Source organism: Hyperolius riggenbachi, chromosome 1 (genome assembly GCF_040937935.1).
Source record: "Hyperolius riggenbachi isolate aHypRig1 chromosome 1, aHypRig1.pri, whole genome shotgun sequence".
NCBI classification, from domain to species: Eukaryota; Metazoa; Chordata; class Amphibia; order Anura; family Hyperoliidae; genus Hyperolius; species Hyperolius riggenbachi.
Window position 1 is genome coordinate 399225925 of NC_090646.1, and position 13406 is coordinate 399239330.

The window sequence follows — 13406 nt, forward strand, 5'->3', positions numbered from 1 at the left end:
ACCACTGTCAGGCCTTCTCTCTGGGCCTTGTTTTGAATTACTTTCCCGGACTTTCCACCTCATAGACCACTGTCCCTGAGAACAGAAATTGAATGAATCTCTTGAACCGTAATGCAAGCAGTCACTGAGAACAGCAAGTGGATGAATCTCTCAAACGTAATAAAGGCAGTCATTGAGAACAGGAAGTGAATGAATCTCCCCAATCGTAGTACAGACAGTCATTAAGAACAGGAAGTGAATGAATCGCTCAAACTGTAATGCATGCAATTATTGAGAACAGGAAGTGAATGAATCTCTTCAACTGTTATACAAACGGTCATTGAGAAGAGAAAGTGAATGAATCTCTCCAACGATAACATAGATAGTCCTTGAGAACAGGAAGTGAATGAATCTCTATACTGTAATAGTAACACAGAAGTAAAGCCGGAAAATATTATAATAACAAAGACAACAAGTGATCCCTGGTGCTGAAAATAGCTCCAAAGAAGCATTACACATTGCCCAACATCTTGCTTATACCTCATTTAGCATCCCTCAATAATAGAATCTGCTGGTAATTTTAGTGCAGAGACGAGTAGATAGTATACTCACATGCAGACAGTCTTTTATCTCTGGAGAAGTTGGATAACCTCGGAACGTATGAGGTAGGTAGCTCGTGGGGGAGGGTGGCAGAGTGGCAGACTACAAGTTCCAGGTATAGCCTTCCAGTTTAGACACTTTTAGGCCCATATGCTATTAATTTTTTCACCTGCATTATCTCCTAGGAGACAATTTTCATTTTATCTTTAAACTAACTTATCAACATTTTACAATTGACAAAGTACCCAAAAGTTGGTAAAAAAAAGTACTATCAAATTTATTTTGAGCATTTGCTTGCTTGCTCGTTACTTTAAAGGCATTTTATGACAAGTTGTGAAAATATCACCTAGGAGAAAACTCAGGAGAAATGGGCCTAGTGCCATATGCAATTCTCCCAGGAGATAATTTTTTTCTCTTCCATTTAAAATAACTTTTCAGTACTTTTCAACTAAAAAAGCCAAAAAAAGTAGGTGAAACGGTACTATCAATATTATTTTGAGAATTGTCTTGCTTTCTGGTGGCTTAAAATGCATTTTATTGACAAGTTTAAAAATATCACCTAGGAGAAAACTAAGGTGAAAAAGTGAATTGCATATGGCCTTTAGAACAGTGCAGTCTTGTGAGTGTGTGATCATTTATTCATACATATGTCAGAGATTTTTCATTGCTACATTGGTGTCTTGTGCAAATGTTTCATATTGTTATTTTTTATTTATTTACATCTTTGAACTTTGTAGACTTATTTCATGTGTAATTTTCAAAATAAACCTTTTACTACCCTAAGTTCTGTCTGCCCAGTCTCTGATGAAGCTGTGTGTTTTTAATTGTTTTTAGATTGGCTCCTACCTGTCCCATGACACCACTAAACTCCTTATCCATGCCCTTGTCATCTCCCGCCTAGACTACTGCAATTCTCTTTTATCTGGCCTCCCCTCTAACCGTACTGACCCACTTAAATTGGTAATGAATGCGACAGCCAGACTGATACATTCTTCTCACCGCAGCACCTCTACAACTCCGCTCTGTAAAGCACTACACTGGCTCCCCATAAGCTTTAGGATCAATTTCAAAATCCTTTGCTTGGCCTACAAATCAGTGCACAAGACCTGCCCGACCTACATCTCTGATCTGGTCCACAGGCACATACCAGCCCGCCTCCTCCGATCCTCCAATGACCTGCGCCTAGTCGCACCTCGCATAACTCAGTCACACGCACGATTGCAGGACTTCACCAGGGCTGCCCCTACTCTCGGAACTCTCTCCCACCAGCCGTCAGACTCGCCCCCACCTTTAATACCTTCAAACAAGGTCTCAAGACTCATTTCTTCACGCTCGCATACCCCCCTACACCAGCATCATAATATGTTCTGTTAGACCCCCTCTCAAAAGATGCACCTATTGTCTCCACCCCACCCTTTAGATTGTAAGCCTCTGGCAGGGCCCTCCTCCCTAGTGTTTCCAGCTTGATTATGCAATCTTACTCACAACCACCCTTCTTGTAGACTCGAACAGTCTCTATCTTGACCTATGACACTGTATTGTTATCAAATCATTTGCATGATCTTGTTTTGTTGTGAGTTTCTGTATGTTCTACCTGTATGTTAACCCATTTATCTATTGTGCAGCGCTGCATAATATGTTGGCGCCTTATAAATACAATAAATAATAATAAATAATAATAATAGATTGTATTGCACCTAATAAAGATTGTCTATATTTAAAGTCAGTTTGTAGTTCTGATCAATAGCACCAACATGGATGTATTTTCTTTTTGAATATAATGTTTGTGGTTTTGTCCATGGTGGCACTTATTGCAGTGCTTATCAGTTTAGTTTGGCTCTTGTTTTTGAGTTTAGACTTTTATCCAAAAAAATTTCCCTTAGTTTTTTTAAATTATCTATACAGTACACAATGCGCAAGAAAACAGAAACAACTTTCTGATAGGGCCTTTACTTTTTTTGCTTGAAAATATCTCAAAGGTGTGGTGAAAATAGATAATCAGAGGTAATTCATAAAATAAGTTTTGTGAATAAACCCTATTGTTTCCAATTATACCTTTACATAATATACGGTAAGCTATTTTCACAGCCCTGTCCTACCTACAGACCTCTTACAAGTTAAGTTTCGTTAAGTAATGCTTTTAATACATAATGTTGATGAGTATTGTGAGCACTATTTTTTACCCTGATACGTTTTGATTACAGTCTCCTTTAATGGAGAATTGGCTATCAGGGGAGCAATATGAGTCATAAATGTAAGTTCCACTTTAATATGGAATATGCATTGAGATATATACGTGATACCTGAGGGCTTTTTAGAAAAGTTTAGCTAATATAAACTCAATGATAATTATCAACATTAATTTAATTTAAAATAACAATTGTTTTAAAAAATGTTTAAAATATAATTATTTACATGAAAATGTGAAGAACGATTTGAGCTTTAAATACACATTTCTTTAACAATTTTATTTAAAATTCTGCAGCTGATTCCAAATTTTTTTTAAAACTGTTAGTATGATTATCTTGTTAGTATGATTATCTTGAGCTAGAATCTATTTAAAAATAACATTTCTTATTCATTTCTTAAATATTCTATCATCATGATAGGCCACATCCCAGATAGATAAGTACAAAGCACAGTCATCACTGCATATGTGACTGAAGACTGAGTCATGTGACCAGGGTGTGTCTCTGACCTTATTAAATAAAGCCCTTTGCACTTATAGCCAACTATATCTGCCATTTCATCATTCTCTGACATCTTTTCTTGTTGTCTTTGTATCCCATAATTTTGGTCCTTTTAATAATGGCCATTTAATAGGCTTGTTTTTATATAGCAGAAATTCCATCATGAATTAATTGAAGAAAACAAGATTACATGTACTGAGTAACACTTTTCTAACTTTAATCGCACTGACAACCAGGCAACCATAAATGAACAGGCACATTTTAGGATCAAAAGCATGTTTCATTTATAGATAACATTACCGTATTTCTCATGGAGACATTATAATTTTTTTTCTGGTTTCTAATACACATTATTTTGTGATCTCTGCTGAATATTTAAATAGTTTACTTTTACAGAGGGCCAGTGCATTTCCAGAATCATATATGGCTGTAGTTTGCCTGATAAGATTTGTTGGTAGAAAAGTACACAAATGAGAATAGCACAGATTAATAATAGTTAGTCCGCGGGGCCACTTCGAATGCTGTTTTTGAATTGAGTAAACAGCATTTGATGAGCTTTCTGCTTTCTTACTCCTACAGAAGGCCACTTTAGAAACTGCTATAGCCCAGAGCTGCTAGATAAAACAGAAGTGTAATAGTAGGGAAGGGATGCATCGGCTGTAGTGTAGCTATTGTCCAAGAATTAGCTTTGCATCATTTAGTAGAGTGGAAACCACTGTTTCTAGGCTGCTGAAAAAAAATGGTAATTTTCATGAGCATTCGGGAAATCAGGGGCACTCTGCCATGTTATTATTTATGCATTATTTGTTGCATGTCGATGTGAGCTTTAGAGTGTGATCTGCGGCTCACTGCAGACTACTTACGCAGATTTGTATGCCCAGTCTCCATGTTCAGTGTATCATCATTGCATAGAATTCATCCTTTACCTACCTTTTTTTCTTCTATAATATTTTTGTTATAGTTTTTATAATATGTTGCGATTAGTCTGAAAAATCTGATTGATAAAGCTAACTTGTCTGAAAGCAACATGGGAGGATGTTAAAAATAAAATGACAAAGCAGCTGCACATGAATGTGTTACATACAGTATATGGAGAACAGAGTTTTCACCCCAAATATAATACATCATGTGGTTGCATCACAAGATATTCCTTCTAGTCCAAGAATCATGTACTGGACTTCAGAAAGGAAAACTTACAGTATACTCATCCTTTTCATTCTTCTATCCTATAAGTTCCTATACCGGTTCTAATGTGGTCTGTCTTACTGCAGCCTTTCCTAGTTGCACAGTGGCTGTATTATCTCTGTTATATAGTCCAATCTTCTTTCCTTTGTCAGCTTTGTCGGCTTAGGCAGGAATGTGCTGCTCTGCTGTGATAGGAAGCAGTTATACACACTCTCTCCATGCCTCCCCCCCCCCCCCAGGCTCTGTATGAGTCACAGCCTATCACATGCTGGTTAGCAGCAATGTTTTTTGTTTGTAAACACTGCCTAAAACTGGCAATTACAAGCCAGGATTGCAGCAGGGAGTGGCAGAAACAGCAAAGAGGGGCCCAGGAGAACATAATGAATAGAATGGTATGCTTTTTATTGTAAGAATTTTAGAGTACAGATTATCTTTAAAAGTAGAAATTAATCAATAATGCTTCTATAAGAAGATATTACAGTGTAAGATAGAAGGTGTCCATTGTTTCTGAACAATGTAACACAAAGCTTTGCAACTAACCACTTATTATGCTGACAACTAATAATGCAATTGCTATAATAATGCACTAAGGTGATTAAATACCTACCCTAAGATTATAATACATGCACTAAAATTGTTCTCTGATATTTACAATGTGCAATGTTTCTTGGTTGTATACATTTTGGCAATTGTATGTAAATCATGGAAGGTAAATCTGGCTTAATCTAGAATAAGAATGGTTGTTGCACAGAGTATATAGCCCATCCCCAGACATTGTTTCTGGAGCCTGCAAAAAACATATTCACAAGTGTATGAGATGTAGCAGCCGTTTGACCAGGACTCCAACCAAGACTTCTTTTCACAGCAACCTGCCCAGACTTGCAAGGGTTTTCTCTGCAGGTTGAAATAGACACATATAGGCCACACTTCACTAAGCTTATCTCATATATTTAATAACAATTCAGAGTTGTTTTTACTGTTATTACCATGGTAATAAATAATTTAGTATTCACAAATCAATTTACCTCATGCAATCCTTAAAATAAGTATTCTGTCCTTAACCTATTTTGGTTCCTGGACGTAGAAACTACGTCCAGGAACCATGCGCTCTCCCGCGGCCGATCGCGCGCGTGCACGCGCACTCCCGGCCGCGGATTCGGTAGCCAGGGAATCAATGTATTGGGCTATGGTGCTCGATCACTGATTCCTCTCCCCCGCTGAAAAAGCGACAGCTTCTCTCGAAAGCTGCGCCTTTTCTGGCCGTTCCCTCCCCGATGCGCCACTCTAAGCGTGTGTTACGCTTAGAGTGGCGTCATGTAAACAAACTCATGGCCGCCATCTTGTGGCCAAAAAGTAATACTACAACTGAAAATAAAAATAAATTAAAATGAACACACATTTACAATATAAATCTATTGTTTACCCCCCACCCTCCCAAAACTACCCAAATAAAATGTTTACTATAAAAAAAAACAAAAAACATTACAATAAAAAAAAAAATGTAAATATTTACCTAAGGGCCTAAACTTTTTAAATATCAATGTAAAGATGAAATATTTCTATATTTTTTTAATTTTAAACTTGTTAATAGTGATAGATGCAAAATGGAAAAAATGCACCTTTATTTCCAAATAAAATATTGTCGCCATACATTGTGATAGGGACATAATTTTAACAGTGTAATAACCGGGACATATGGGCAAATACAATACGTGAGTTTTAATTATGGAGGCATGTATTATTTTAAAACTATAATGGCTGAAAACTGAGAAATAATGAATTTTTCCATTTTTTTCTTATTCTTCCTGTTAAAATGCATTTACAGTAAAGTGGCTCTTAGCAAAATGTACCCCCCAAAGAAAGCCTAATTGGTGGCGGAAAAAACAAGATATAGATCAGTTCATTGTGATAAGTAGTGATAAAGTTATAGGCTAATGAATGGGAGGTGAACATTTCTCACGTGAAAACCACGGAACCTGAATGGGTTAAGATAAGGAGTTATTCTTAAAGTTAAGGTTTCAATCCTTAAATTAATGACTACATTGAGGTTGCATTCACAGTGGAACGTTATGATCGTGCATTATAAAGTTTTATATCGCAGCTTACCGCACTGCAATGCTAATCCTATGGCCCGTTCACAGTGCGAAGTTAAAGTCGTGTTAAAAAATATTGCGTTGTGGTAACTCACTGCTTGCAGTGCGTTACCTCTTAACGCAGACACGTTGCAACTTTAACGTTGCATTAAAATGTGAATGCGACCTTAAAGACAGGGACCCATATGCAATTAACTTTTTCTCCTGAGTTTTCACTTAGGAGATCATTTTTAATCTTCTGTTTAATTTTTTTTTAGCACTTTACAATTTAAAAAGTGAAAAAAAGTGGGTGAAAAAGGTATAGTCACAATTATTTTCAGTATTTTCATGCTTGCTTGTGGCTTAAAAGACATTTCATTGACAAGTTTTGAAAATAATACCTAGGAGAAAACTCAGGAGAAAAAGTGAATTGCATATGGGCCCGGGTGTTAATGCACAGAGAGGAATGCAAGTGATAACAACTCTAAAGTGTGTGAGGAATTATCCCCTGGCCTGAGCTCTCATTAAGTGGAGTATTACGAAAGACTGCAATGTAAAATAGATAATTCTGAGCTGTCTGCATTATTTTTTAGTATTTTATACAAAATTGGACTCTGTATAGAGAGAATTACCATCAGGCACACAGAGAGGAAGACAGAGACAGCAAGCATATGTATTCACAGACACAGCCACACACACAGGGCTTGATTCACTAAACCGTGATAACGCATATCATGGGCGTTTTCGCGTTTGTGCACAATCGTGAATTTTTATGTGCAATTGCGAATTTTCATGTGAAAACGGCCACATTTTAGTGTGAAAATTCACGATTGCATGCGCAAGTTCACTATCACCCGAAAATGCATGCGAAAACGGCCGTGACATGAGCTATCACGGTTTAGTGAATCAAGCCCACAGACACAGACAGCCACATAGACACAGGCACACAGAGAGACACAGCCACACAGAGACACAGTCACTTTCTCTCTCTCTCCTTCCATGGCTGCTATACACAGATCCTGCTGCAGGTTGGCTGTAATCTCGCTTGGAGAGGAGGCAGCAGGCAGCAGGTGGGGTAGAGCTACATCCTGCCTCACTGTGCTCCTCCCCTCCATATCTACTGCATATTAAATCAACTACAGAGGTGATGACTTAAGGACTGGAGTGATAAGATAACACTCTCTCTGTGAAAAAGTATTACTACATGTTAATTAGGCAAGCTTCTTTACAATGACAATAACAATAACATCTCTGTAGCACTTTTCTCCCACAGGACTCAAAACACCAATTGATGTATAGTGATAAGTTTCCACTTGCTTTATTATCACAAGTGAATTTGTGGCCAACGTCCTGGAAGTTTAGAGTTTGCAGTATAAATCAGGTTCAAAAGATCTTCTCACACTATGGGCTTGATTCACTAAGACAAATAGCATGCCTTATCAAAGTTAGCATGCCTTATCAAAGTTAACATGCCTTATCAGAATAGCATAACGAGCGCTACAAACCTGCAGGGGCTCAGGGCAGGACGAGTGGCGCTCTCGTCATTGCCAATTAGCAGGCATAAGTTTGCTATGCTACTCTGATAAGGTGTATCAACTTTAAAAAGGCATGCTAACTTTGATAAGGTGTGCTATTTGTCTTAGTGACTCAAGCCCTATAACTGTTGTCTATTAAAAGCCAGCATCACACTAGATGCATGTTGCCTCTTGGGGACACCCTATCCCTCAAGCGACATTGCAAGTCCAAGGCTGTACAGGTGTGTCGATAGCCTGTGTTCTGTTGCTATATGGTGAGGCAGAGGGCCAACGGATTGGCGTGGAAATGATGTCATGCGGGGGCCAGGTGAGTGAAGAGGAAAAATGCCTTTGTCTATCGCTTGGCTGAATCGGTTCTCCAGGCAAAACACCGAGCAGCCATTATACATTAGTGCCAAGTTATCCACCTGATTATAAAAGGGATTACCTTTGAAAAAGAAGAAGTATGGAAGCTATTGATTCACTATCTTTTGCTCAATCTGTGCCATACACACAAAACATCTTCCTGACCTAAAAAATGTGCATAGAAAAGTTTTTAGTATTAATAAAAATATTTGCTTAAAACCAATAATTCTGGATATACTTACTTATCAGAAACCCATCCAGTCTTGGTTTACATTATGATATCGGTACTACTCTTTATTAATAATATTCAGCAGCTTAACCCATTTACAGGAAACAGCTTCTTGCAGTACTAATGTCAATTGCTTTTCTCCTTTGAATATCATTTATTTTCCTACCCTTCTTACACTGCATTGTCTTAATTAAAAGTTTACTCTTATATTCTTAGAGGTGATTTATACAACAGTCCTATACTTGCATTGTTTTTATTTTCCTGTTTATGCTTTCAATATGTTGGCCCAAATTATGGCTTGGTAGAAAAATTCTAATAAATCCCTGTTGGGAAATTCAATATTTGAGTACAGTGTTTCCCCGAAAATAAGACACTGTCTTATATAAATGTTTGCTCCAAAAGATGTGCTAGGGCTTATTTTCAGAGGATGTCTTATTTTGGGGGGAAACACTGGTAGTTTTCCTATACAAAATGTAAATACTGCATGCCATGCTGAAACACAAGCCGCATGCACAGAGCTTGTTGTTTGCAGATATAAGCTCTCACTTACAAGAAACTGATTCTGTTGCTCACGTGAGTAAGAGTCTATTTCTTGCTGACAGAGAACCAGGGCTGTGGAGTTGGAGTCGGAGCAATTTTGAGTACCTGGAGTCGGAGTCGAGAAAAAATGCACCGACTCTGACTCCTAATGAATTTAAACTGTAATTAAAATAGAAAATATTATAAAATGTTCTATTTCTCAGATAATAGTCATCATAAATAATTTATATATACAGTAATAGCTGTGCTTAGTCCACAAAAATGAAATAAACCAATTAAAAAATAGTTACTTATGCTGCTTCAATAAAGCAGTCCCCGTATTTTTAAAGTCAGATATACATATCTGATTGTGACTGTATATATCAGAGGTGCCCACCCTTTTTTTGTCTTGCAAGCTACTTTTAAAAATTAGCAAGTCAAAATGAACTACAATTTTATGAGCACAATTGTATATACAGAATGGAAAATGTATTGTGGTCGGGATCTACTATGAAGTCCTTCGCGATCTACCGGTAGATCGCGATCTACCTAATGGATACCCCTGGTATATATGATGTGTACACAGGAATCTTTTATATATACTAAATAACACATATGCTGTAAGAATAAAGCCTAAAGTGTAGCTGTGTCACTAATAGAGATGGTCAATGAGAGGCTAATCATTCTGCGTTGATGCTGGTTTATGCAAATGTATGCACTCCCTTTGCTCATGAAATCAAATCATTTGATATGTTAAAATTTGGTTTAGTGATTACGAATTAAAGGGTACCTGAGACGGATGAAAAGAAACGTTTTATATATACCTGGGGCTTCCTCCAGCCCTCTTCAGGCCAATCAGTCCCTCGCTGTCCTCCTCCGCCACCTGGATCTTCTGCTATGAGTCCCGGTAATTCAGCCAGTCAGCGCAGTCCGGCCATGTGCCGCTCCTACAGCCAGGAGCATTCTGAATCTGCGCAATAGTGCTGCGCAGATGTAGTACGCTCCTGGCGGTGGAGTGTGTGCATGCGCACTACGCCCAACTGGCTCAAGTGCCTGGACCCATAGCGGAAGATCCAGGTGGTGGAGGAGGACAGCAAAAGGCCGATTAGCCTGAAGGGGGCTGGAGGAAGCCCCAGGTATGTATAAAACTTTAATTTTATCTGTCTCAGGTTTACTTTCAATTACACAGTAGTACTATACATATGCACTCCCCACAGAGCTGCAGGGAATCCACTGAGAATATTGTGCACATTGAACACAGAGGTGTTGTCTATCACCCATAAACCTGGTTCAGATTGTACATGAAGAATGTGTAATAGAGGAAGAATCTCCCCATTCTCCTGCAGAGTACCTGCACATTACTCTTATATGTACCCAGAGTTACATTACTTAGGGCCTGATTCATGTTGAGATTGTGCATGAAGAATGTGTAATAGAGGAAGAATCCCCTCATTCTCCTGCAGAGTACCTGCACATTACTCTTACATGTACCCACAGTTACATTGCCTAGTGCCTGATAGATGTTATTTTTTCCTGTCTGTACCTTCTACAAGTACTCTTACCAAGGACTAGTTTTAGTCTATGACTAAAGGGAATTAATATGGCAGTCTACATATCCTTCTCACTTTGGTTGTCTTTTAAAATTCCTAAGCGTTGGCAGTTAAGAGATTTATTTCATGTTACATACTTTCAATCAACAAGATATGTAATATGCAAATTAGAGGAGTCAGAGTCGGTGGAATCCTAAACTGAGGAGTCGCAGTCTGAGTCGGTGGATTTTTGTACCGACTCCACAGCCCTGCAGAGAACTCTGTCAGGCTCCCCAGAGCTATGATAGGATAAGCTGTGTGTCATGGGAAAAGGTGAAGAGGTGAAGTGCTGCTGATGCTTATCACAACAGATCAGGAGAGCTGACTCCAACAAAAACACAAATTTCCTGACACATATACAGGACTGTAGAACTCACATTATACTGCTGCTCTTCTGAATCCAGGCTTTGTATTGAGAGTGACTTGCTGGTGTCATGTGTGCTGCTGATAGGGCTTACATTCGGGGGATGTCTTATATTTCAAGCATGCTAGGAATTCCTGCCAGGGCTTATTCTCAGGGGATGTCGTACTTTAGGGGAAACACAGTATATTTCTGAGCATTCCTATTGATGGAAGATTTAAATAAGAACAAAGCAGTAGATAGAAGATGACCAAAATATATATAAAGTACTTATAAAATATAGTGGTAAATTACATCAAAAGATAGATGTATACAGAGGGAAGAAGGATACAAATCAGAAGAAAAAGTATACATCTGAAAAGAGGATTTTTTTCCCTTTATTCTAATGAATTATTTTGTCCCTACTTCAAATGTTTTCTTTACTTATTACCACTTATACTATAAATTGGATTTATGCATTTATCAGGGAGGGGTAATTCATTCTGGAGCAGCATTTTTTATTAAAGGCCACTCCTATAGTCCACCATAAGTCCCACATAGAGCTACCTCCTGGGCACTGAGATGGGGATGCATGACAGTGGACAAAGGTGCTCTACCTTCTGTAGAGCTCTACCTAAATGTTATGAACCATGTAGGTTGGTATTGATCAGAAGGTGGAGCACCATTCTGGTAGGCACTGATTTCTGGCAAACACAAGCCTACATAGAGAAAATGAGATAAAAATGGTTTTGAGAAGATAAAATGGGAGACACAGAGAGCCCGATATCGTGTAGTATGTGCTGGAATTGAGGATATGAATGGGTAAGTATAAAATAATACTCACAAATCAGGGTTAGCATCTAGGCAACCACTATATAGGCAGGTGGGGAGAATAAGACCTGTCCCCACTCAGGATTAAGAAGTCGCTCTCTGTAGATCAGAAAAAAAGAGGCCAAATCCCCTCCACCAAGGGTGGACTCAAGTATCTTGTAGGTAAACAGAGGCACCAGAAGGATAAAAATAGCTAAAAATGGTAAAAAATGGTGAGGCAGCAGTGTACTCATCCCCTCTTAAGCAGACACAAGATGCTGTCGATTTATATTCAGCAAAAACATCTGTTTACATACTCCAAATAAATGCAACACATTTGGCAGGCATATTCCGCTTCATCAGGCTATAAAGGGAGCATAAAACTCATGTAGGTCTGATAAAAAGCTTAGCACCTCTGCTAAGGTGCTAAGCTTTTTATCAGACCTGCATGAGTTTTATGCTAATGCTAATATGCTAATATTATGCTAATAATTGTCTCCTTCTTCCCCATCTCCTAATAGCTGATAAAATCCCCTCCTTCCCACCCTCTGAAATTTTTCATGCTCTCCAGATTTGCTACTTAAATCATTATCACCCAAAACCCCGGCCTAAAACAATTTTGAATCATGGTGTCTGCAGTGTCCCCTAGAGGGTGGGCTAATATCATATCTCTACTCTGCTAATTCCCAGCCCTTAAAGGGGCACTATTGCTAATTTCAGCCGCCAAGGACACCTTTCACTAAGCTGGCAATGAAATGGACACCTATTGTTGTCCGTTTCTATGGCAACCCGATCGGCCTCTGCACTGCGTAGTCCTTGGCGGCCGGGCAGCGTATCAACACACAACGCACACAGCCAGCGCTGTACGGAGGAGGCTGCGTCCTACGCTTTACGGCAGCTGCTGTGAGCAGAGTAACTGCACATTAGTGAAGTTACAAGGTGGAAAAAGGTAAATAAGCTGCCCAGAGGGGATTCAAATAACGGCAGCTCTACCATCAATAACAGATGCCTCCCTACTATACAATGGTATAGTCTGCATTGGCGTCGGAAAGGAAAAGCTACTGACGTGACTGCCTGGCTATAAATCATTAGTGGCAGTGAACAATTACATTTATATTGGACTATATACTGTGCCATAACATTACTACAAAAGGACATATGTATGTTAAAGGGTCTGAAAAAGATGAAATTAGCAATAGTGCCCCTTTAACTCCTGTTAAGCTCCCCTCCGTGTTGGCATGGGAAAAATACTTCAGTTTGGAATTATCTCTTCAGCAATGGTCCAAGTGTTGCCTCACTCTCACTAAAGGAAGCAGTTACTTCTCACATATCGAAACCAACCTCAGGATACTACACCATACATACCTGACCCCTGATAAACTTCATAGGTTTTCAACATCCACCTCTGATCTGTTTCCGCAATTGTGGTAATGTAGGGTCAATGGCACATATCGGGCGGTTTTGTCCACGAAGCGATATTGGTGAGAAGTGGCGGCCCTTATTGGGACTGTAT

General features: G+C 38.8%; 1 protein-coding gene across 2 annotated transcripts in view; it reads left to right on the forward strand.

Annotated features, from left to right (window-relative positions):
* The window catches only part of NFIB (nuclear factor I B), a 561260-nt gene that overhangs the window by 152883 nt on the left and 394971 nt on the right, over nucleotides 1-13406 (forward strand). The window lies entirely within an intron of this gene.